The sequence below is a fragment of the Ranitomeya imitator genome, chromosome 4 (genome assembly GCF_032444005.1).
Source record: "Ranitomeya imitator isolate aRanImi1 chromosome 4, aRanImi1.pri, whole genome shotgun sequence".
Taxonomy (NCBI): Eukaryota; Metazoa; Chordata; class Amphibia; order Anura; family Dendrobatidae; genus Ranitomeya; species Ranitomeya imitator.
This window is the reverse complement of record NC_091285.1, coordinates 99,083,623-99,105,821: the sequence shown is the minus strand read 5'-3', so window position 1 is coordinate 99,105,821 and position 22,199 is coordinate 99,083,623. Positions and strand designations below refer to the sequence as shown.

General features: G+C 44.9%; 1 protein-coding gene across 4 annotated transcripts in view; it reads left to right on the top strand.

Moving 5' to 3' along the window:
• The window catches only part of KCNIP1 (potassium voltage-gated channel interacting protein 1), a 1,763,666-nt gene that overhangs the window by 300,075 nt on the left and 1,441,392 nt on the right, over positions 1 to 22,199 (top strand). The gene's annotated exons all lie outside the window — the stretch shown is intronic.

Genomic DNA, 22,199 nt, shown 5'->3' with positions numbered 1-22,199 from the left:
AGGAAAGCCCACTGATCAAGTTAATGTGTGGAAGAAAAACTTTATCATGATGAATCATAGCAGATAAGAACCGTCCTGTCTACCATGGAGTCCTGTTATCTGGAACAATTTTTGAGATAAACCATGAGAAAGAAACACCATGATTTTTTTTTTTGCACTTTAAGGGTAAGTTCACACAGGGTGTTTTAGCTGCTTTTTTTTCTGGAGCAAAACCTGATCTTCTTGGCAGGAAATAAGCTGCATCAAAAATGCAGGTTTTAGTGCATTATTGGTGTGTTTTTTGTTGCGTATTTGGTGCATTTTTTTTCCTCTTTGTCCATGCTAATGTCCTTGTCTTTTCAGCAGCAAAAACGCAGCAAATACGGTAATGAAACCTGCATTTTTGCTGCTTTTTTACTGCGTTTTTTTCAACACCCATTCAAGTCAATGGCTAAAAAACGCTGAAAGAACGCAGTAAAAACGCTGAAAGAAGTGACATTGCTCTATGTCCATAAAACGCAGCAAAGCACAAAATACTGATCACACAAAAAACAATGTGTGTGCAAGAGATTTCTGAAATATCATAGGCTTTGCTGGTACTGTAAAAAGCAGCTGAAAATTAGCATTAAAAAAAAGTAGAAAAAAGACCCAGCAAAAATGCCTTGTGTGAACTTACCCTTAAACTAACATATTGCATTTCTATAGAGGTCAGCAAATTTTTAATTCCTTGTGTTGAATTGGACACGTAATTTAACCCCTTAGTGACAGAGCCAATTTGGTACTTAATGACCAGGCCAATTTTTGCAATTCTGACCACTGTCACTTTATGAGGTTATAACTCTGGAACGCTTCAACGGATCCCGCTGATTCTGAGATTGTTTTTTCGTGACATATTGTACTTCATGGTAGTCGTAACATTTCTTCGATATTACTTGCGATTATTTATGAAAAAGACGGCAATATGGCGAAAATTTTTAAAATTTTGCAATTTTCAAACTTTGTATTTTTATGCCCTTAAATCAGAGAGATGTGTCACGAAAAATAGTTAATAAATAACATTTCCCACATGTCTACTTTACATCAGCACAATTTTGGAAACAAATTTTCTTTTTGTTAGGGAGTTATAAGGGTTAAAAGTTGACCAGCAATTTCTCATTTTTACAACACCATTTTTTTTAAGGACCACATCACATTTGAAGTCATTTTGAGGGGTCTATATGATAGAAAATAATGAAGTGTGACACCATTCTAAAAACTACACCCCTCATGGTTCTCAAAACCACATTCAAGAAGTTTATTAACCCTTTACGTGCTTCACAGGAACTGAAACAATGTTGAAGGAAAAAATGAACATTTAACTTTTTTTTGCAAACATCTTAATTCAGAACCATTTTTTTTATTTTCACAAGCGTAAAAACAGAAATGTAACCATACATTTTGTTATGCAATTTCTCCTGAATACGCCAATACCCGATATGTGGGGGTAAACCACTTTTTGGGCGCACCGCAGAACTTAGAAGTGAAGGAGCGCCGTTTGACTTTTTCAATGCAGAATTGGCTGGAATTGAGATCGGACGCCATGTTGCGTTTGCAGAGCCCCTGATGTGCCTAAACAGTGGAAACTCCCCACAAGTGACACCATTTTGGAAACTAGACCCCTTAAGGAACATATTTAGATGTGTGGTGAGCACTTTGAACCCCCATGTGCTTCACAGAAGTTTATAATGTAGAGCCGTGAAAAAAAAAAATCGCATTTTTTCTACAAAAATGATATTTTGCCCACAAATTTTTATTTTCACAAGGGTAACAGGAGAAATTAGACCACAAAAGTTGTTGTGCAATTTCTCCTGAGTACGCTGATACCCAATATGTGGGGGTAAACCACTGTTAGGGCGCACCGCAGAGCTTGGAAGAGAAGGAGTGCCGTTTTACTTTTTCAATGTAGAATTGGCTGGAATTGAGATTGGACGCCATGTCGCGTTTGGAGAGCCCCTGATGTGCCTAAACAGTGGAAACCCCCCACAAGTGACACCATTTTGGAAACTAGACCCCTTATCTAGATGTGTGGCGAGCACTTTGAACCCCCATGTGCTTCACAGAAGTTTATAACGTTGAGCCGTGAAAAAAAAAATTAGCATTTTTTCTACAAAAATGATCTTTTTGCCCACAAATTTTTATTTTCACAAGGGTAACAGGAGAAATTAGACCACTATAGTTGTTGTGCAATTTCTCCTGAGTACGTCGATACCCAATATGTGGGGGTAAGCCACTGTTTGGGCGCACCGCAGAGCTTGGAAGAGAAAGAGTGCCGTTTTACTTTTTCAATGTAGAATTGGCTGGAATTGAGATCGGACGCCATGTCGCGTTTGGAGAGCCCCTGATGTGCCTAAACAGTAGAAATCCCCCACAAGAGACCCCATTTTGGAAACTAGACCCCCCCATGGAACTTATCTAGATGTGTGGTGAGAACCTTGAATGCCCAAGTGCTTCACAGAAGTTTATAATGCAGAGCCGTGAAAATAAAAAATATTTTTTTTTTCCACAAAAACGATTTTTTAGCCCCCAAGATTTTATTTTCACAAGGGTAACAAGAGAAATTGGACCCCAAAAGTTGTTGTCCAATTTGTCCTGAGTATGCTGGTACCCCATATGTTGGGGTAAACCACTGTTTGGGCGCACGGCAGAGCTCGGAAGGAAGGAGCGCCGTTTTGGAATGCAGACTTTGATAGAATGGTCTGCGGGTATTATGTTGCGTTTGCAGAGCCCCTGATGTACCTAACCAGTAGAAACCCTCCACAAGTGACCCCATTTTGGAAACTAGACCCCCCAAGGAACTTATCTAGATGTGTGGTGAGAACTTTGAATGCCCAAGTGCTTCACAGAAGTTTAGAATGCAGAGTCGTGAAAATAAAAAATATTTTTTTTTTCCACAAAAAATATATTGTAGCCCCCAAGTTTTTATTTTCACAAGGGTAACAGGAGAAATTGGACTGCAATAGTTGTTGTACAATTTATCCCGAGTACGCTGATGCACCATATGTGGGGGTAAACCACTGTTTGGGCGCACGGCAGAGCTCTGAAGGGAAGGAGCGCCTTTTTGGAATGCAGACTTTGATAGAATGGTCTGCGGGTATTATGTTGCGTTTGCAGAGCCCCTGATGTACCTAAACTGTAGTAACCCCCCACAAGTGACCCCATTTTGGAAACTAGACCCCCCAAGGAACTTATCTAGATGTGTGGTGAGAACTTTGAATGCCCAAGTGCTTCACAGAAGTTTAGAATGCAGAGTCGTGAAAATAAAAAATATTTTTTTTTCCACAAAAAAGATATTGTAGCCCCCAAGTTTTTATTTTCACAAGGGTAACAGGAGAAATTGGACTGCAATAGTTAAAAAGAACAATAACACTGGCGCTCACCCAAAGACTAGCAGTCCTCCGCCGCTGGAATCAGTCAGGGTAGTGCCCCCCTGTATAAATATAAACCAATAAAAACAATAGATACCGCGCTGGAGGAAACTGCAAACAAATGCCACCTGCGTACAATATCTGGTGAAGAGGGGTTCACCCGAATCTTAACCATATAGCCGATGACAACAGAATCCCGGGAACATAAATAGGTAGGCGATTCCTCTACTGCCACACACTCATTGAAATAGCGTACAGATATCCATGTCTCTCCGCTTACCTTGTCAAGGTGAAATAATACTGAGTGTGGACCCGTGCTGCATGGATCTTCACCCGCCCGGTCAGTACCCCTGGGGCTGCGGTGCAGTGTGTATCTGCTGGCGTGGTGCGGTATAGGGAAGCCCCGGCCGGTGGCGTTCCCTGGATACCGCGTGTAACAAAAAAGATGGCCAATAGGCTCCTCCTACCTAGTGACGTCACCTGTGGTATGGAGCGCAGGATCGCTCAAAAAGGGGAACTGAAACAACCAACGCGTTTCGAAGAGTGACCTCTTCTTCCTCAGGGTTACCGTTCCCCTGGCTCACCGTACCTCATATAGTGTCCTGCCATCTATACGCCCCCCCCCCCCCCCCCCTGATTAACCCCAGGTACTCGGGCAAGTGTGCATCCATCCATAACGATCTCCTAAGTGCTATCCACACGCCCCTACACTGCTACAGGGCACATACTTGAATCTATTTCCATATAATATGATGGGACAGCCAAATATATCTAACACCCTGCAAGTATGATAAACCAATAAACAATCGGGTAAATTACCCTACATATGTGTGTGTGCATATAAAAAACATAATTTATTTGAAAATCTCTAAAATAGTGTATATATTAAAAATACAAATATATATATATATACATACCCCATACCATAACATAACATAAATACAATTAAGATTAAAAAACTCACGATAATAGCCAGACAATAGGCACGTTATACTACTAGCTGGCTGCTGCAATCATTATACTAAATCCTTATATAGGAATCCCTGGAGAGTCTTATAAAAACTAGGATAAAATAATAAAAATATAAAAATTCATAGAAAGAAAGAGGCAGAAAAAAATGAATTCTATAGAAAGCCATATGTTTAGGCAGACTAAATAGTATGCCTCAAAACGCAAATAGTTCCACCTCCTGATTCAGGCCCTTAGGGGCCAAGCTGTCCAGGGTAAATATCCATTGCGTTTCTACTCTGGACATGCTTTTAATATAATCCCCGCCCCTCGGGTTCTGGTGGACACATTGGATCCCAGTAAAGACTATTCCCTTGGTTGATTTATTGTGTTTTGTAAAGAAATGCCGTGACAGGGGGTGTCCCAGATGACCCTTCTGAATATTTTTAAAATGTTCTTTTACCCGAGTCATGAGGCTCCTCTTCGTGCGCCCCACATACACCTTGTCGCACGGACAACGGATCATATAGATGACCCCCGTAGAGAAGCATGAGATCCTATCCCTTATAACAAATTCCTTCTTCCCACTAACATCTTTAAATGAGGTTTGTATTACTTTTTTAAAATTAGTGTTAATGCAGTTGAAGCAACTACCACATGGTGTAAAACCCGCATTTGGTTGTACAGGGGTTTTGGATCTCTGGCTCCCATGGTTTATAGCCAATCTGGTGGTAGGGGCTATAATATGGCCCAAAGATTGGGCTTTTTTGTATATAAATCTTGGGGTTTTAGGTAGATATTCCCCTACCGTTTTATCCCCTTGTAGAACTGCCCAATGTTTGGCTATAATCCTCCTAAATTGTTTGTGCCCCGCATGAAATTGAGATATGAGAGGGAGTAGACTAATTTGCTCTCTAATACTGGTTTCTTGCGTGGTGGTCCCTTTTACAGGGTATACCAGCTCATTTCTTGGTACATGTTCCATGTCACCTATGGCTTGATCTATCACACATTGCGGATATCCTTTATCTCGAAACTGCTGTGATAGGAATTCTGCCTCTACATGATAATCCTCTTCTTTAGTGCAGTTGCGTATGATTCGTGTGAATTGGCTCTTGGGAATATTTGTGAGCCACACGGGGAGGTGGCAACTAGTAATGTGAATGTAACTATTTGCATCTACCTCCTTGCGCTTATCGTGTAGAGGCAGAATTCCTATCACAGCAGTTTCTAGATAAAGGATATCCGCAATGTGTGATAGATCAAGCCATAGGTGACATGGAACATGTACCAAGAAATGAGCTGGTATACCCTGTAAAAGGGACCACCACGCAAGAAACCAGTATTAGAGAGCAAATTAGTCTACTCCCTCTCATATCTCAATTTCATGCGGGGCACAAACAATTTAGGAGGATTATAGCCAAACATTGGGCAGTTCTACAAGGGGATAAAACGGTAGGGGAATATCTACCTAAAACCCCAAGATTTATATACAAAAAAGCCCAATCTTTGGGCCATATTATAGCCCCTACCACCAGATTGGCTATAAACCATGGGAGCCAGAGATCCAAAACCCCTGTACAACCAAATGCGGGTTTTACACCATGTGGTAGTTGCTTCAACTGCATTAACACTAATTTTAAAAAAGTAATACAAACCTCATTTAAAGATGTGAGTGGGAAGAAGGAATTTGTTATAAGGGATAGGATCTCATGCTTCTCTACGGGGGTCATCTATATGATCCGTTGTCCGTGCGACAAGGTGTATGTGGGGCGCACGAAGAGGAGCCTCATGACTCGGGTAAAAGAACATTTTAAAAATATTCAGAAGGGTCATCTGGGACACCCCCTGTCACGGCATTTCTTTACGAAACACAATAAATCAACCAAGGGAATAGTCTTTACTGGGATCCAATGTGTCCACCAGAACCCGAGGGGCGGGGATTATATTAAAAGCATGTCCAGAGTAGAAACGCAATGGATATTTACCCTGGACAGCTTGGCCCCTAAGGGCCTGAATCAGGAGGTGGAACTATTTGCGTTTTGAGGAATACTATTTAGTCTGCCTAAACATATGGCTTTCTATAGAATTCATTTTTTTCTGCCTCTTTCTTTCTATGAATTTTTATATTTTTATTATTTTATCCTAGTTTTTATAAGACTCTCCAGGGATTCCTATATAAGGATTTAGTATAAAGATTGCAGCAGCCAGCTAGTAGTATAACGTGCCTATTGTCTGGCTATTATCGTGAGTTTTTTAATCTTAATTGTATTTATGTTATGTTATGGTATGGGGTATGTATATATATATATATATTTGTATTTTTAATATATACACTATTTTAGAGATTTTCAAATAAATTATGTTTTTTATATGCACACACACATATGTAGGGTAATTTACCCGATTGTTTATTGGTTTATCATACTTGCAGGGTGTTAGATATATTTGGCTGTCCCATCGTATTATATGGAAATAGATTCAAGTATGTGCCCTGTAGCAGTGTAGGGGCGTGTGGATAGCACTTAGGAGATCGTTATGGATGGATGCACACTTGCCCGAGTACCTGGGGTTAATCAGGAGGGGGTGGGGCGTATAGATGGCAGGACACTATATGAGGTACGGTGAGCCAGGGGAACGGTAACCCTGAGGAAGAAGAGGTCACTCTTCGAAACGCGTTGGTTGTTTCAGTTCCCCTTTTTGAGCGATCCTGCGCTCCATACCACAGGTGACGTCACTAGGTAGGAGGAGCATATCGGCCATCTTTTTTGTTACACACGGTATCCAGGGAACGCCACCGGCCGGGGCTTCCCTATACCGCAACATGCCAGCAGATACACACTGCACCGCAGCCCCAGGGGTACTGACCGGGCGGGTGAAGATCCATGCAGCACGGGTCCACACTCAGTATTATTTCACCTTGACAAGGTAAGCGGAGAGACATGGGTATCTGTACGCTATTTCAATGAGTGTGTGGCAGTAGAGGAATCGCCTACCTATTTATGTTCCCGGGATTCTGTTGTCATCGGCTATATGGTTAAGATTCGGGTGAACCCCTCTTCACCAGATATTGTACGCAGGTGGCATTTGTTTGCAGTTTCCTCCAGCGCGGTATCTATTGTTTTTATTGGACTGCAATAGTTGTTGTCCAATTTATCCCGAGTACGCTGATGCGCCATATGTGGGGGTAAACCACTGTTTGGGCGCACGGCAGAGCTCGGAAGGGAAGGAGCGCCTTTTTGGAATGCGGACTTTGATAGAATGGTCTGTGGGCATTATGTTGCGATTGCAGAGCCCCTGATGTACCTAAACTGTAGTAACCCCCCACAAGTGACCCCATTTTAGAAACTAGACCCCCTAAGGAACTTATCTAGATGTGTGGTGAGAACTTTAAATGCCCAAGTGCTTCACAGAAGTTTAGAATGCAGAGTCGTGAAAATAAAAAATATTTTTTTTTTCATAAAATAGATATTGTAGCCCCCAAGTTTTTATTTTCACAAGGGTAACAAGAGAAATTGGACCCCAGAAGTTGTTGTCCAATTTATCCTGAGTACGCTGATGCCCCATATGTGGGGGTAACCCACTGTTTGGGCGCACGGCAGAGCTCAGAAGGGAGGGAGCACCATTTGACTTTTTGAGCGCAAAATTGGCTGTCGTGTTTGGAGACCCCCTGATGTACCTAAACAGTGGAAACCCCCCAAATCTAGCTCCAACCCTAACCCCAACACACCCCTAACCCTAATCCCAACCTGATCCATAATCCTAATCACTAACCCTAACCATAATCACAACCCTTACCCCAAAACAACCCTAATGTCAACCCTAACCATAACCCTAATCAAAACCCTAAATCCAACACACCCCTAATCCTAATCTCAACCCTAACCTCAAACCTAACCCTAATCCCAATACACCCCTAATCACAACCCTAACCTTAACCCTAATCCCAAACCTAACCCTAATCCCAAGCGTAACCCTAATGCCAACCCTAACCCTAATACCAACACTAATCCAAACCCTAACCCTAATCCCAGCTCTAACCCTAACTTTAGCCCCAACCCTAGCCCTAACTTTAGCCCCAACCCTAACCCTAGCCCTAAGGCTACTCTCACACTTGCGTCGTTTGGCATTCCGTCGCAATCCGTCGTTTTGGACAAGAAACGGATCCTGCAAATGTGCTCGCAGGATGCGTTTTTTGCCCATAGACTTGTATTGCCGACGGATCGTGACGGATAGCCACACGTCGCGTCCGTCGTGCACTGGATCAGTTGTGTTTTGGCGGACCGTCGGCACAAAAAAACGTTCAATGAAACGTTTTTTTGTACGTCGCATCCGCCATTTCTGACCGCGCATGCGTGGCCGTAACTCCGCCCCCTCCTCCCCAGGACATAGATTGGGCAGCGGATGCGTTGAAAAACTACAGCTGTTGCCCACGTTGTGCACAATTTTCACAACGTGCGTCGGTATGTCGGGCCGACGCATTGCGACGGCCCCGTACCGACGTAAGTGTGAAAGAAGCCTAACCCTAAATTTAGCCCCAACCCTAACCCTAAATTTAGCCCCAACCCTAACCCTAAATTTAGCCCCAACCCTAGCCCTAACCCTAGCCCTAACCCTAGCCCTAACCCTAGCCCTAGCCCTAACCCTAGCCCTAACCCTAGCCCTAACCCTACCCCTAACCCTACCCCTAACCCTAACCCTACCCCTACCCCTAACCCTACCCCTAACCCTACCCCTAACCCTAACCCTACCCCTACCCCTAACCCTACCCCTAACCCTACCCCTAACCCTACCCTTAACCCTACCCCTAACCCTACCCCTAACCCTACCCCTAACCCTAATTTTAGCCCCAACTGCTGTTCTCCTGCCGGCCGGCACATGGAGACAGATGTCGGGCGCACTGCGCATGCGCCCGCCATTTTCTTCTGCCGGCGGCCAGGAGGAGCAGCAAGAGGATCCAGGAACACAGGTGAGTATTGTAGGGTCCCCGAATCCCCCTATTTCTCTGTCCTCTGATGTGCGATCACATCAGAGGACAGAGAATTACACTTTACTTTTTTTTTTTTGCGGTCGCCGGTAAACAGTTAATTACCGGCGATCGCAAAACAGGGGTCGGTAAAACCGACCCCGATCATGCTCTTTGGGCTCTCGGCTACCCCCGGCAGCCGAGACCTCAAAGATTCTCGCGGGGTCGGCCGGCGGGTGCACTGCGCATGCGCCCGCCATTTTGAAGATGGCGGCGCCCACCGGGAGACACGAGGAGCATCGGGGGAGATAGGTGAGTATTGGGGGGCCACCTGGGACCCCTTTTCTCTGTCCTCCGATGTGCGATCACATCGGAGGACAGAGAAATTAAAAAGAGATCGCGTTTTTTTTTTTTTTTGAGATCGCCGGTAAACTGTTAATTACCGGCGATCGCAAATGCGGGGTGGGTTAAAAACCCCCCGAATCATGTTCTCTGGGGTCTCGGCTACCCCCGGCAGCCAAGACCCCGGAGAAAATCGGCCTCTGGGGGGCGCTATTCACTTGGTTTAAGTACCCTTAGCGGCCGCCGATAAAAGGCGTATCGGCGGTCGCTAAGGGGTTAATAGGGCTGTAGAGTGGAATATTTTTTGTTTATATCTATTTTGCCTCCCATTGCAGAGATTAGCAAAGTACTTGGCACCTAATAAGTTTATTAAAGGTGAGCTTTGTGAGAGAGTTTACATGAGGACATGTACATTTCCCCCGTTTATTACATTACCTAATCATAAACAGGCAACAGCAAACAGGAGAAAAATAATATACCTCACAATTACTCAGAACAGGCTAATCCTGTTTAAGATATGTTAGCGCTATATATAAAAAAAAATAAAAATAAAGATTATTATTATAAGATGCAATGACAGTCTTCTCTGCTCTGACTGCAGAACCATTATAAGTTTGCACATTTTCCATGAGCACTAAAGCCATAAGTGTGATTACTGACACCTCTGAGCTTTCATCTCTGCTCAGGCTTGGTGCGGTGAGGCATAGTACAGCTGGGATCACAGTGCTAAGAAAGGAGGAAAGCTCAAAGAATGGTTTGCAATGTGACACATTTAGGCCGGCGTCACACTCAGCGTATGAAAATACGGTCCGTATATTACGGCCGTAATACGCTGAAAAGTCCCGAAAATAGTGGTCCGTAGCTCCTCCGTAGGCAGGGTGTTTCAGCGTTTTTTGCGCATGGCATCCTCCGTATGTAATCCGTATGGCATCCGTACTGCGTGTTTTTATCACAGGCTTGCAAAACCGACATACGGCTATACAAGGGATCTATGTGTTAAAAAAAAAAAACATATATACTGTCTATATATATATATATATATATATATATATATATATATGACAGTAGACACATATATGTATATATATTATTACTTCATACAGCGCGAGATAGCAGAAAGCCGGTAATTCAATTACCGGCTTTTGCTTTCTCCTTCCTAAACCCGACATGATCTGAGATCTGGTTTACATACAGTAAACCATCTCATATCACCATTTTTTTTGCATATTCCACACTACTAATGTTAGTAGTGTGTATGTGCAAAATTTGGCCGTTCTAGCTATTAAAATAAAGGGTTAAATGGCGGAAAAAATTGGCGTGGGCTCCCGCACAATTTTCTCCGCCAGAGTAGTAAAGCCAGTGACTGAGGGCAGATATTAATAGCCTGGAGAGGGTCCACGGTTATTGCCCCCCCCCCTGGCTAAAAATATCTGCCCCCAGCCACCCCAGAAAAGGCACATCTGGAAGATGCGCCTGTTCTGGCACTTGGCCACTCTCTTCCCATTCCCGTGTAGCTGTGGGATATGGGGTAATGAAGGGTTAATGCCACCTTGCTATTGTAAGGTGACATTAATCCGAATTAATAAATAAGAGAGGCGTCAATTATGACACCTATCCATTATTAATCCAATACTAGTAAAGGGTTAAAAAAAAGCCACACACACATTATTAAAAATTAATTTATTGAAAAAATCACAAAGGTTGGTGTGTTAATTTATTCTACTCTCAATCCACTCACTGAAGACCCTCGATCTGAGGGCGCCCTCTTATGATCTCGAGCAAGGGAGCTTTCTAGGAAAGTTCCCACGATCTAGGAACAGCCAGCAGAGGGCGCCTCACCGCAAATGAAGCTAAATATAGGTCATTGACCTACTTTACCTTCATTCTCCGGGGTTTTGCAGACATGAGCAGCCTGCATTAGCGGAGCTCGTGTCTGCAAAATATTTTAACCCCTTCAGATGGACCTTACAGATCCTCGGAAGGTATGTATATTGTTGGTTTATTATTTTTTTTTAATTTACAGATCGAGGGTCTTCAGTGAGTGGATTGAGAGTAGAATAAATTAATACAACAACCATTGTGATTTTTTCAATAAATTAATTTTTAATAATGTGTGTGTGTTTTTTTTAACCCTTTACTAGTATTGGATTAATAATGGATAGGTGTCATAATTGATGCCTCTCCATTATTAATTAGGCTTAATGTCACATTACAATAGCAAGGTGGCATTAACCCTTCATTACCCCATATCCCACCACTACACGGGAATGGGAAGAGAGTGGCCAAGTGCCAGAATAGGCGCATCTTCCAGATGTGCCTTTTCTGGGGTGGCTGGGGGCAGATATTTTTAGCCAGGGGGGGATGCAATAACCGTGGACCCTCTCCAGGCTATTAATATCTGCCCTCAGTCACTGGCTTTACTACTCTGGTGGAGAAAATTGTGCGGGAGCCCACGCCAATTTTTTCTGCCATTTAACCCTTTATTTTAATAGCTAGAACGGCCAAATTTTGCACATACACACTACTAACATTAGTAGTGTGGAATATGCAAAAAAATGGTGATATGAGATGGTTTACTGTATGTAAACCAGGTCTCATATCATGTCGGGTTTAGGAAGGAGAAAGCAAAAGCCGGTAATTGAATTACTGGCTTTTCTCTCTAGCAGCGCTGCGTATTCCTCGCAAATCACACTGCTGGTCCGTGTGTAATCCGTATTTTTGGGGCTTCCATAGACTTTCATTGACGTTTTATTTGCGCAATACGGTGACAAACGCAGCATGCTGCGATTTTCTACGGCCATAGAAAGCCGTATAATACTGATCAGTTTAATACGGCAGATAGGAGCAGGGGCATAGAGAATAATTGTGCCGTATTTTTTGCGAGTTTTACGTCCGTAAAACTCGCAAGTGTGACGCCGGCCTTAGGCTACGTGCACACGTTCAGGATTTCTTGCAGAAATTTCCTGAGCAAAACAGGACATTTTCTGCAAGAAATCCGCATGCATTTTTCTCACGTTTTTACCGCGTTGTTGGTGTGGATATTTCCGGAGTTTCCAATGCAATAATATTGTGGGAAATCCGCAAAAAAATCTGGAAAATTAATGAACATGCTGCGTTTTTTACCGTGAGGCGTTTTTTTTCGGGGAAAAAACGCATCATGTGCACAAAAATTGCAGAATGCATTCTAAATGATGGGATGCATAATGTATGCTTTTTTTCGCATTTTTATAGCGTTTTATAGCGGAAAAAAATGCGAAAAATCTGCAACGTGTGCAAACAGCCTTAAACTTAGCTGTGTTGCCCCTTCCACCTCGCTGACCACTATGATCTTGTCTGAGTGGTGTTAGTTATCTGTGCTCTACTTCCAGCACTTTCTAGTCATGCACAGGTTAAACCAGAAGATCAGGGCTTTCTGTTATTATTTCTCACACACTGAGAAACATACTCTAAGCTTTGGTTGGGGTGTGTTCTCCTTTCCATTGAGTGTTGCTACTTAATTATTATTGGGCAAGGTGGAAGAAGTGTAGACAGTGTATCGGGGTGATCCCTCCCAGAATACAGCAGGCTAAGGACAAAGAACACAACCAGACAATTTGTCAAAAAACTACTTTCTACTGGCAATGGAACCTGAGTCCCCCAACAACGCAAGACAGAAACACAGTTAAATTTCACACACACCTAGCATGGTTTGGTAAGGACTAGGATTGAGTGAAACGGATCGGACAAATTGAAAAATCGCCGACTTTCGGCAAAGTTGGGTTTCGTGAAACCCGACCCGATCCTAGTGTGGGATCGGCCATGAGGTCTGCGATCAGCGCGCCAAAGTCACTTTTCATATTACATTTTCAGCGCCATTTTTCATCCAATGAGGAGGATGCAGAGTGTGGGCAGCGTGATGACATAAGTCTTAGAGAAGGGCATGACAGTGATTGGCTTACTTTCTGCTGCGTCACAGGGGCTATAAAGGAGCGTGCACGCTGACCGCCATCTTACTTCTGCCGATCTTAGCATAGGGAGAGGTTGCTGCAGCTGCATCAGAAGAAGGGATATAGTTAGGGAGGGAAGATTAATCCCGAAACTGCTTGTGCTGTAGCGATTTCAACTGTCTAACACCACCTTTTCTTTGCAGGGACAGTGGAGTTTATATTTTTGTGCATCAGCGCTGTAGCTTAATAGGCTGCCTTATAGGGCTCCCTGATAGCTGCATTGCTGCTTGTACGCCGCTTTTTTTAAAGCAAAAATCCTGTTGCTCCTTTCTGCACAGTTCTCTTGTTTCTTTGTCCACACTTTTGTGTGCAGCAGTCCTTTTTATTGCTGCCATACTTGTCCTGAGATCATTGTAGGTAGATTGAAATTGTATTACAGCCCTTGTATTTTTTGATATATCTTCCAGACACTTTCTGCCACTTACATTGTGTAGTGTAATACACTGGGCCTCAGGTTTGGTGCAGTCTCGCCCCCCAAAAAGGGAGATTAAAATTGGCACTAAGTGAATCTACGTTAGTTCTGTTTGTCATATATCTTCCAGCCACGTTCTGCCACTTACATTGTGTAGTGTAATACACTGGGCCTGAGTTTTGTTGCAGTCTCCCCCCCATAAAAGGGAGATTTAAATTGGCACTAAGTGGATCTACATCAGTTCTGTTTGTCGTATATCTTCCAGCCACGGTCTGCCACTTACATTGTGTAGTGTAATACACTGGGCCAGAGTTTTGGTGCAGTTTCCCCCCAAAAAAAGGGAGATTTAAATTGGCACTAAGTGGATCTACGTCAGTTCTGTTTGTCGTATATCTTCCAGCCACGTTCTGCCACTTACAATGTGTAGTGTAATATACTGGGCCTGAGTTTTTTTGCAGTCTCCCCCCCAAAAAAAGGAGTTATAGATTGGCACTAAGTGGATCTACGTCAGTTCTGTTTGTCTTATATCTTCCAGCCACGTTCTGCCACTTACTTTGTGTAGTGTAATACACTGGGCATTAGTTTTGGTGCAGTCTCCCCCCCAAAAAAGGGAGATTTAAATTGGCACTAAGTGGATCTACGTCAGTTCTGTTTGTCGTATATCTTCCAGCCACGTTCTGCCACTTACATTGTGTAGTGTAATACAATGGGCCTGAGTTTTGTTGCAGTCTCCCCCCCAAAAAAGGGAGATTTAAATTGGCACTAAGTGGATCAACATCAGTTCTGTTTGTCGTATATCTTCCAGCCACGTTCTGCCACTTACATTGTGTAGTGTAATACACTGGGCCTGAGTTTTGGTGCAGTCTCCCCCCCAAAAAAGGGAGATTTAAATTCTCAACAAGTTTATATACACCTTCTACCTTGTTTCACAGTACCATATAACAGTTGTTATTTTGGTTAGATTTTTCAAAAAATGTGGAAGTCTGGTGGAAGAGGCCGTGGGCGGTCGTTGCCAGATGTTACTGATGGTGGTGGTGGAGCATCTGGTGGTAGTGGGAAAAGCAAAATAGCACCAAAGGTTCGAGGTGTTGAGCCAGCGTCATTGTCTGGCTACACAACGCCTCAAAGGCTCCCTTATCTCGGAGTAGGAAAACAGCTTTTAAAGCCGGAGCAGCAGGAAAAAGTTTTGGCTTTCCTTGCTGACTCAGCCTCTAGCTCTTTCGCCTCCTCTTCAGAAAGTTCCAAATATAAAAGCAGCGAGTCATCAGTGGATGCTCCCGGTCAGGAAACAGTCGCTTCCTTGTGTCCTTCACCCAAACCAAAATTGAAGGATGCGGCAGGTGACACTACACTTTACTCCATGGAGCTCTTTACACATACCGTGCCTGAGTTAGAGACTGAAATTGTTAAAAGCCCATTACAAGATGAATCGGACATGGAGTGCACAGATGCACAGCCACAGCTAGATTATTATGCTGTTCCATTGACTCAGATCACTACATTGCCCTCGCAGTGTACTGAGCCAGAATCTGACCCTGATGAGACTATAGTGCCCCGTCCCAAACGCTATAGCACCTTACAGGGTGACACAGAGGAAGGTGCACATGAAATTGAAGAGGAGGTGATAGATAACCCAGTTGTTGACCCAGATTGGCAGCCATTGGGGAAGGAGGGTGTCGCTGCCAGTAGCTCAGAAGCAGAGGAGGATGATCTGCAGCAGCCAAGTACATCGCAATAGCTTTCATCTGGCAGGCCCGTATCTGGCCAAAAACATTTGTCAAAACAAAAAACAGTTTTAGGACAGCTTGGCCATCCAGTTAAAGTAGCACAAAGGGCAATGCCTGAAAAGGTATTCCATAGTAGGAAGAGTGCAGTGTGGGAATTTTTTAACCAAGATCCGAATGATCAGTGCAAAGTTATCTGTAAGAAATGCTCAAAGACCTTTAGCAGAGGGAAGAATCTCCAAAATGTAAATACAACGGGCTTGCTTAGACATTTAACCAGCATGCACTTGCAAGCCTGGACTAACTACCAAATGTCCCATACCATTGGTGCACATGCTCAGAATGAAGGTAGTCAGCAACGCTACATTGCTTCCCTCACTGTAAGCCCACCGGTTAGGACAACACCAGCAGCAAATGTGGATGTATCGTTGCAATCCCAAAGCAGTCAGGGAATCACAAGGTTCTTGGTAGGAAACAGTGTATGTAGGCCAACATCAAGAATACCATCAACAACCCTCTCTCAATCTGCCATGTCCACCAACACCCCCGCTAGTTCCACCATATGCAGCTCTCCAGTCCAGCTCACCCTACAAGAGACTCTCGTTAGGAAAAGAAAGTACTCATCCTCTCATCCACAGGGTTTGAACGCCCACATTGCTAGACTAATCTCGTTAGAGATGATGCCCTACCGGTTGGTTGAAAGCGAAGCTTTCAAAGACCTGATGGCCTATGCAGTATCACGCTATGACCTACCCAGTCCACACTTCTTTGCGAGAAAAGCCATCCCAGCCCTCCACCAGCATGTCAAAAACCGCATTGTCCATGCACTGAGGCAATCAGTCAGTAGAAAGGTGCACCTTACAACAGATGCATGGACCAGTAGGCATGGCCATGGACGTTACATGTGCATCACGGCACACTGGGTTTATGTGGTGGATTTTGTAAGAAGGAACATAAGCCAGCTCACCCGTGATTCAGCAACCAAACCTCGGGAGCACGGACCCGCTGTGTCCAGGCGTACAAGATCCAAAAAAAGAAAGAAACGTCCAGCTTCACCGAGCCCGTAAAAAAGCGTTTTCTTTATTCACAAACTTTAAACATGGAGGATACAGACTTCAGCACAACCATATGGGTAAGAATCTCAACGCGTTTCTGGAGACTAGGCTCCCTTAATCATGACAAGATTAAGGGAGCCTAGTCTCCAGAAACGCGTTGAGATTCTTACCCATATGGTTGTGCTGAAGTCTGTATCCTCCATGTTTAAAGTTTGTGAATAAAGAAAACGCTTTTTTACGGACTCGGTAATGTGGTGGATGCAGGGTCCACAGGGGACAGTCATAGTGGGACAGTTCTGCCTAGCCCACGGTGTAGGAAACACTAGGCTGTAGGCATTCGCCACCCCTCCTCCTCCTCCAGAAGCGAAAGCTCATCCACAGAGCACAATCGCACGACCACTCCATCCGCAGCTGCCAGTGTTGCACACGAGGTGTCCCATTATGGAACAGCTAGTGGTAAGCGTCAGCAGGCTGTGCTACAAATGAAGTATTTGGGCGACAACAGACACACCGCGGAAGTACTGGCCCAGTACTTGCAGCAAGAAACTCAGTCATGGCTGGGCAGTGTACATCTTGAGGCAGGCAAAGGTAGTCAGTGATAACGGAAGTAATTTTATGGCTGCCATAGCCCTTTCAGAACTGAAACACATACCTTGCCTGGCTCACACCTTGAAACTGGTGATGCAGTGCTCCCTGAAAAATTATTCGGAGTTACCAGCCCTGCTCCTGAAGGTGTGAACACTTTGCTCGCACATCCGCCGGTCGCCCGTACACTCCAGCCATATGCTGAACCATCAGCGATCGCTGAATCTTCCCCAGCACCGCCTAATAATCAACGTTGCAACAAGGTGGAACTCCTCACTGCACATTAGGGTTGAGCGAAACGGATCGGTCAATTTCATAAGTCGCCGACTTTCGGCAAAGTCGGGTTTCGTGAAACCCGAGCCGATCCCAGTGTGGGATTGGCCACGCGGTCGGCAATCTTTGCGCCAAAGTCGCCTTTCATATGACGCGTTCAGCGCCATTTCTAAGCCAATGAAGGTGGATGCAGAGTGTGGGCAGCGTGATGACATAGGTCTCAGTCCCCACCATCTTAGAGAAGGGCATTACAGTGATTGGCTTGCTTTCTGCGGCGTCACAGGTGCTATAAAGGGGCGTGCACGCCGACCGCCATCTTACTTCTGCCGATCTGAGCATAGGGAGAGGTTGCTGTAGCTTTGTCTGAAGCAGGGATATTGTTAGGTAGGGAATTTTAACCCCCAAACCTCTTGTACTGTAGCGATTTCCTCTGTCCAACACCACCTTTTCTTTGCAGGGACAGTGGAGGCTAGATTTCTGTGCATCAGCTCTGTAGCTTATAAGGCTCCCTGATAGCTACATTGCTGTTTGTACGCCGCTGTGCAAACCAACTGCTTTTTTTCAAAGCAAAAATCCTGTTGCTCATTTTTTTCTGCACAGTTCTCTTGTTTCTTTGTCCACACTTTTGTGTGCAGCAGTCCTTTTTATTGCTGGCATACTTGTCCTTTGATCATTGTAGGGAAATTGAAATTCTACTACTAGTGTAATACAGTGGGCCTGATTTTTTCCTGTATTCTCCCACACATAAAAAAGGGAGATTTATATTGCCACTGAGTGCATCTGTCATCCACTTTCTGCCACTCAAACTGTAGTGTAATACAGTGGGCCTGATTTTTTCCTGATGTCCCCCACACATAAAAAAGGGAGATTTGTATTACCACTGAGTGCATCTGCATCAGTCCTGTTTGTGGCATCTGTCATCCACTTTCTGCCACTCAAACTGTAGTGTAATACAGTGGGCCTGATTTTTTCCTGCTGTCTCCCACACATAAAAAAGGGAGATTTGTATTACCACTGAGTGCATCTGCGTCAGTCCTGTTTGTGGCATCTGTCATCCACTTTCTGCTACTCAAACTGTTTTGTAATACAGTGGGCCTGATTTTTTCCTGCTGTCTCCCACATATAAAAAAGTGAGATTTATATTGCCACTGAGTGCTTCTGCTTCAGTCCTGTTTGTGGCATCTGTCATCCACTTTCTGCCACTCAAACTGTAGTGTAATACAGTGGGCCTGATTTTTTCCTGCTGTCTCCCACACATGAAAAAGGGAGATTTATATTGCCACTGAGTGCATCTGCGTCAGTCCTGTTTGTGGCATATGTCATCCACTTTCTGCCACTCAAACTGTAGTGTAATACAGTGGGCTTGATTTTTTCCTGCTGTCTTCCACACATAAAAAAGGGAGATTTGTATTGCAACTGAGTGCATCTGCGTCAGTCCTGTTTGTGGCATCTGTCATCCACTTTCTGCCACTCAAACTGTGCAATATAATACAGTGGGCCTGATTTTGCCAGCACTCTCACACACCTATAAAGGGAGATTTAAACTCACAACAAGTTTACGTACACCTTCTAACTGGTTTTACAGTACCATATAATGTTTGTTAGTTTGGTTACATTTTTCCAAGAATGAGGAAGTCTGGTGGAAGAGGTCGTGGCCGTGGGCGGTCAATGCCAGCTGGTAATGATGGTAGTGGTGGTGGAGCATCAGGCGGTCGTGGGAAAAGCAATATAGCACCTAAGTCTCGAGTTGTTGAGCCAGCGTCATCATCTGGCTACACAAGGCCTCTAACGCTCCCTTTTCTGGGAGTAGGAAAACCGCTTTTAAAGCCGGAGCAGCAGGAACAAGTTTTGTCTTTCCTTGCTGACTCTGCCTCTAGCTCTTTCGCCTCCTCTTCGGAAAGTGCAAAATTTAAAAGCAGTGCGTCGTCAGTGGATGCTCCCGGTCAGGAACAAGTCGCTTCCTTGTGTCCTTCACCCAGAACAACAGAGAAGGATGCGTCAGGCGACACAACAGGTTACTCCATGGAGCTCTATACACATACCGTGCATGGGTTAGAAAGAGAAATTGTCAACAGGCCATGCCCATTACAAGATGAATTGGACATGGAGTGCACAGATGCACAGCCACAGCTAGATTATTATGCTGTTCAATTGACTCAGATCACAACATTGCCCTCGCAGTGTACTGAGCCAGAATCTGACCCTGATGAGAATATTGGTCCCCCTCCCGAACGCTCTAGCACCGGCTTACACGGTGACACAGTGGAAGGTGCACAGAACATAGAAGAGGAGGTGATACATGACCCAGTTGTTGACCCCGATTGGCAGCCATTGGGGGAACAGGGTGCTGCCGGCAGTAGCTCTGGAGCGGAGGAGAAGGAGCCGCAGCAGACATCAACATCGCAACAGCTTTCATCAGGCAGGCTCGTATCTGGCCAAAAACGTGTCAAAAGCAAAAACAGTTGTAGGACAGCATGGCCATCCGGTTAAAGTAGCTCAGTGTGCAATGCCTGAAAAGGTATCCAATAGTAGGAAGAGTGCAGTCTGGCAATTTTTTAACCAAGATCCAAATGATCAGTGCAAAGTCATCTGTAAGATATGCTCAAGGACCTTCAGCAGAGGTCAGAATGTGAAAAATCTAAATACAAGTTGCATTTAAACACCATGCACGTGCAAGCCTGGACTAACTACCAAACGTCCCTTAACGTTGTTGCACCCTCTCACAATGCAGCTAGTCAGCAACGCTACATTCCTTCCCTCACTGTAAGCCCACCGTTTACGACACCACCTGCAGCAACTGTGGAGGTTTCGTCGCAAGGCCAAAGCAGTCAGAGAATTACCAGGTTTGTGGTAGGAAACACTGTATGTAGGCCAACTGCAAGAATACCATCACCAACCCTCTCTCGGTCTGCCATGTCCACCATTGCTAGTTCCACCATATGCAACTCTCCAGTCCAGCTCACCCTACAAGAGACTCTCGTTAGGAAAAGGAAGTACTCATCCTCTCATCCGCATACACAGGGTTTGAACGCCCACATTGCTAGACTAATCTCGTTAGAGATGATGCCCTACCGGTTAGTTGAAAGCGAAGCTTTCAAAGCCCTGATGGACTACGCAGTACCATGCTACGACCTACCCAATCGACACTTCTTTGTGAGAAAAGCCATCCCAGCCCTCCAGCAGCATGTGAAAGACCGCATTGTCCATGCACTCATGCAATCTGTGAGTAGAAAGGTGCACCTCACAACAGATGCATGGACCAGTAGGCATGGCCAGGGACGTTACGTGTCCATCACAGCACACTAGGTTAATGTGGTGGATGCAGGGTCCACGGGGACAGCCATATTGGGACAGTTCTGCCTAGCCCACGGTCTAGGAAACTGTTGGCTGTAGGCGTTCACCCCCCTACTCCTCCTCCTCGTCCTCCAGCAGATGCGAGAACTCTTCCACAGACCACAGTCGCACGACCACTCCATCCGCAGCTGCCACTGTTGCACACGAGGTGTCCCATTATGGAACAGCTAGTGGCAAGTGTCAGCAGGCTGTGTTGGAAATGAAGTGTTTGTGCGACAACAGACACACCACGGAAGTTCTGTCCGAGTTCTTGCAGCAAAAAACCCAGTCATGGCTGGGCAGTGTACATCTTGAGGCAGGCAAGGTAGTCAATGATAACGGAAGGAATTTTTTGGCTGCCATAGCTCTTTCACAACTGAAACACATTCCTTGCCTGGCTCACACCTTGAACCTGGTGGTGCAGTGCTTCCTGAAAAGTTATCCAGGGTTACCCGACCTGCTCCTGAAGGTGCACAGACTTTGCTCGCACATCCGCCATTCGCCCGTGCACTCCAGTCGTATGCAGAACCATCAGCGATCTTTGAAGCTTCCCCAGCACCGCCTAATAATTGACGTTGCAACAAGGTGGAACTCCACACTGCACATGCTTCAGAGGCTGTGCGAACAGAGGCGTGCTGTTATGTATTTGTGGGAGGATACACATACACGGGCAGGCAGGTGGATGGCAGACATGGAGTTGTCAGGTGTGCAGTGGTCGAAGCTACAAGATCTGTGTCAAGTCCTTCAGTGTTTTGAGGAATGCACACGCCTGGTTAGTGCAGACGACACCATAAGCATGAGCATCCCCCTAATGCGTCTGCTGATGCAAAGTTTGACGCACATAAAGGAGCAGGCGTCTGCAGCCGAGGACGAGGTAAGCCTTGATGACAGTCAGCCATTGTCTGGTCAGTGAAGTCTACTGGACGAGGTGGCGGGCGAAGAGGTGGCGGACAAAGAGGAGGAGGACGAGAAGGATGATGGGGATGAATATTTTTTGGATGAGGAAGCTTCTCAGGGGGCAATAGAAACTGGTGGCATTGCAAGGTCAAGTTCAGGGTTTTTGAGGTTGACAAGTGACGTTGATTTGCCAGAAAGTGCTCCTCAACCCAGCAAAAGCAGTGAATTGACCCCTGGAACATTGACCCACATGGCGGATTATGCCTTGCGTATCCTATAAAAGGACCTCCGCATT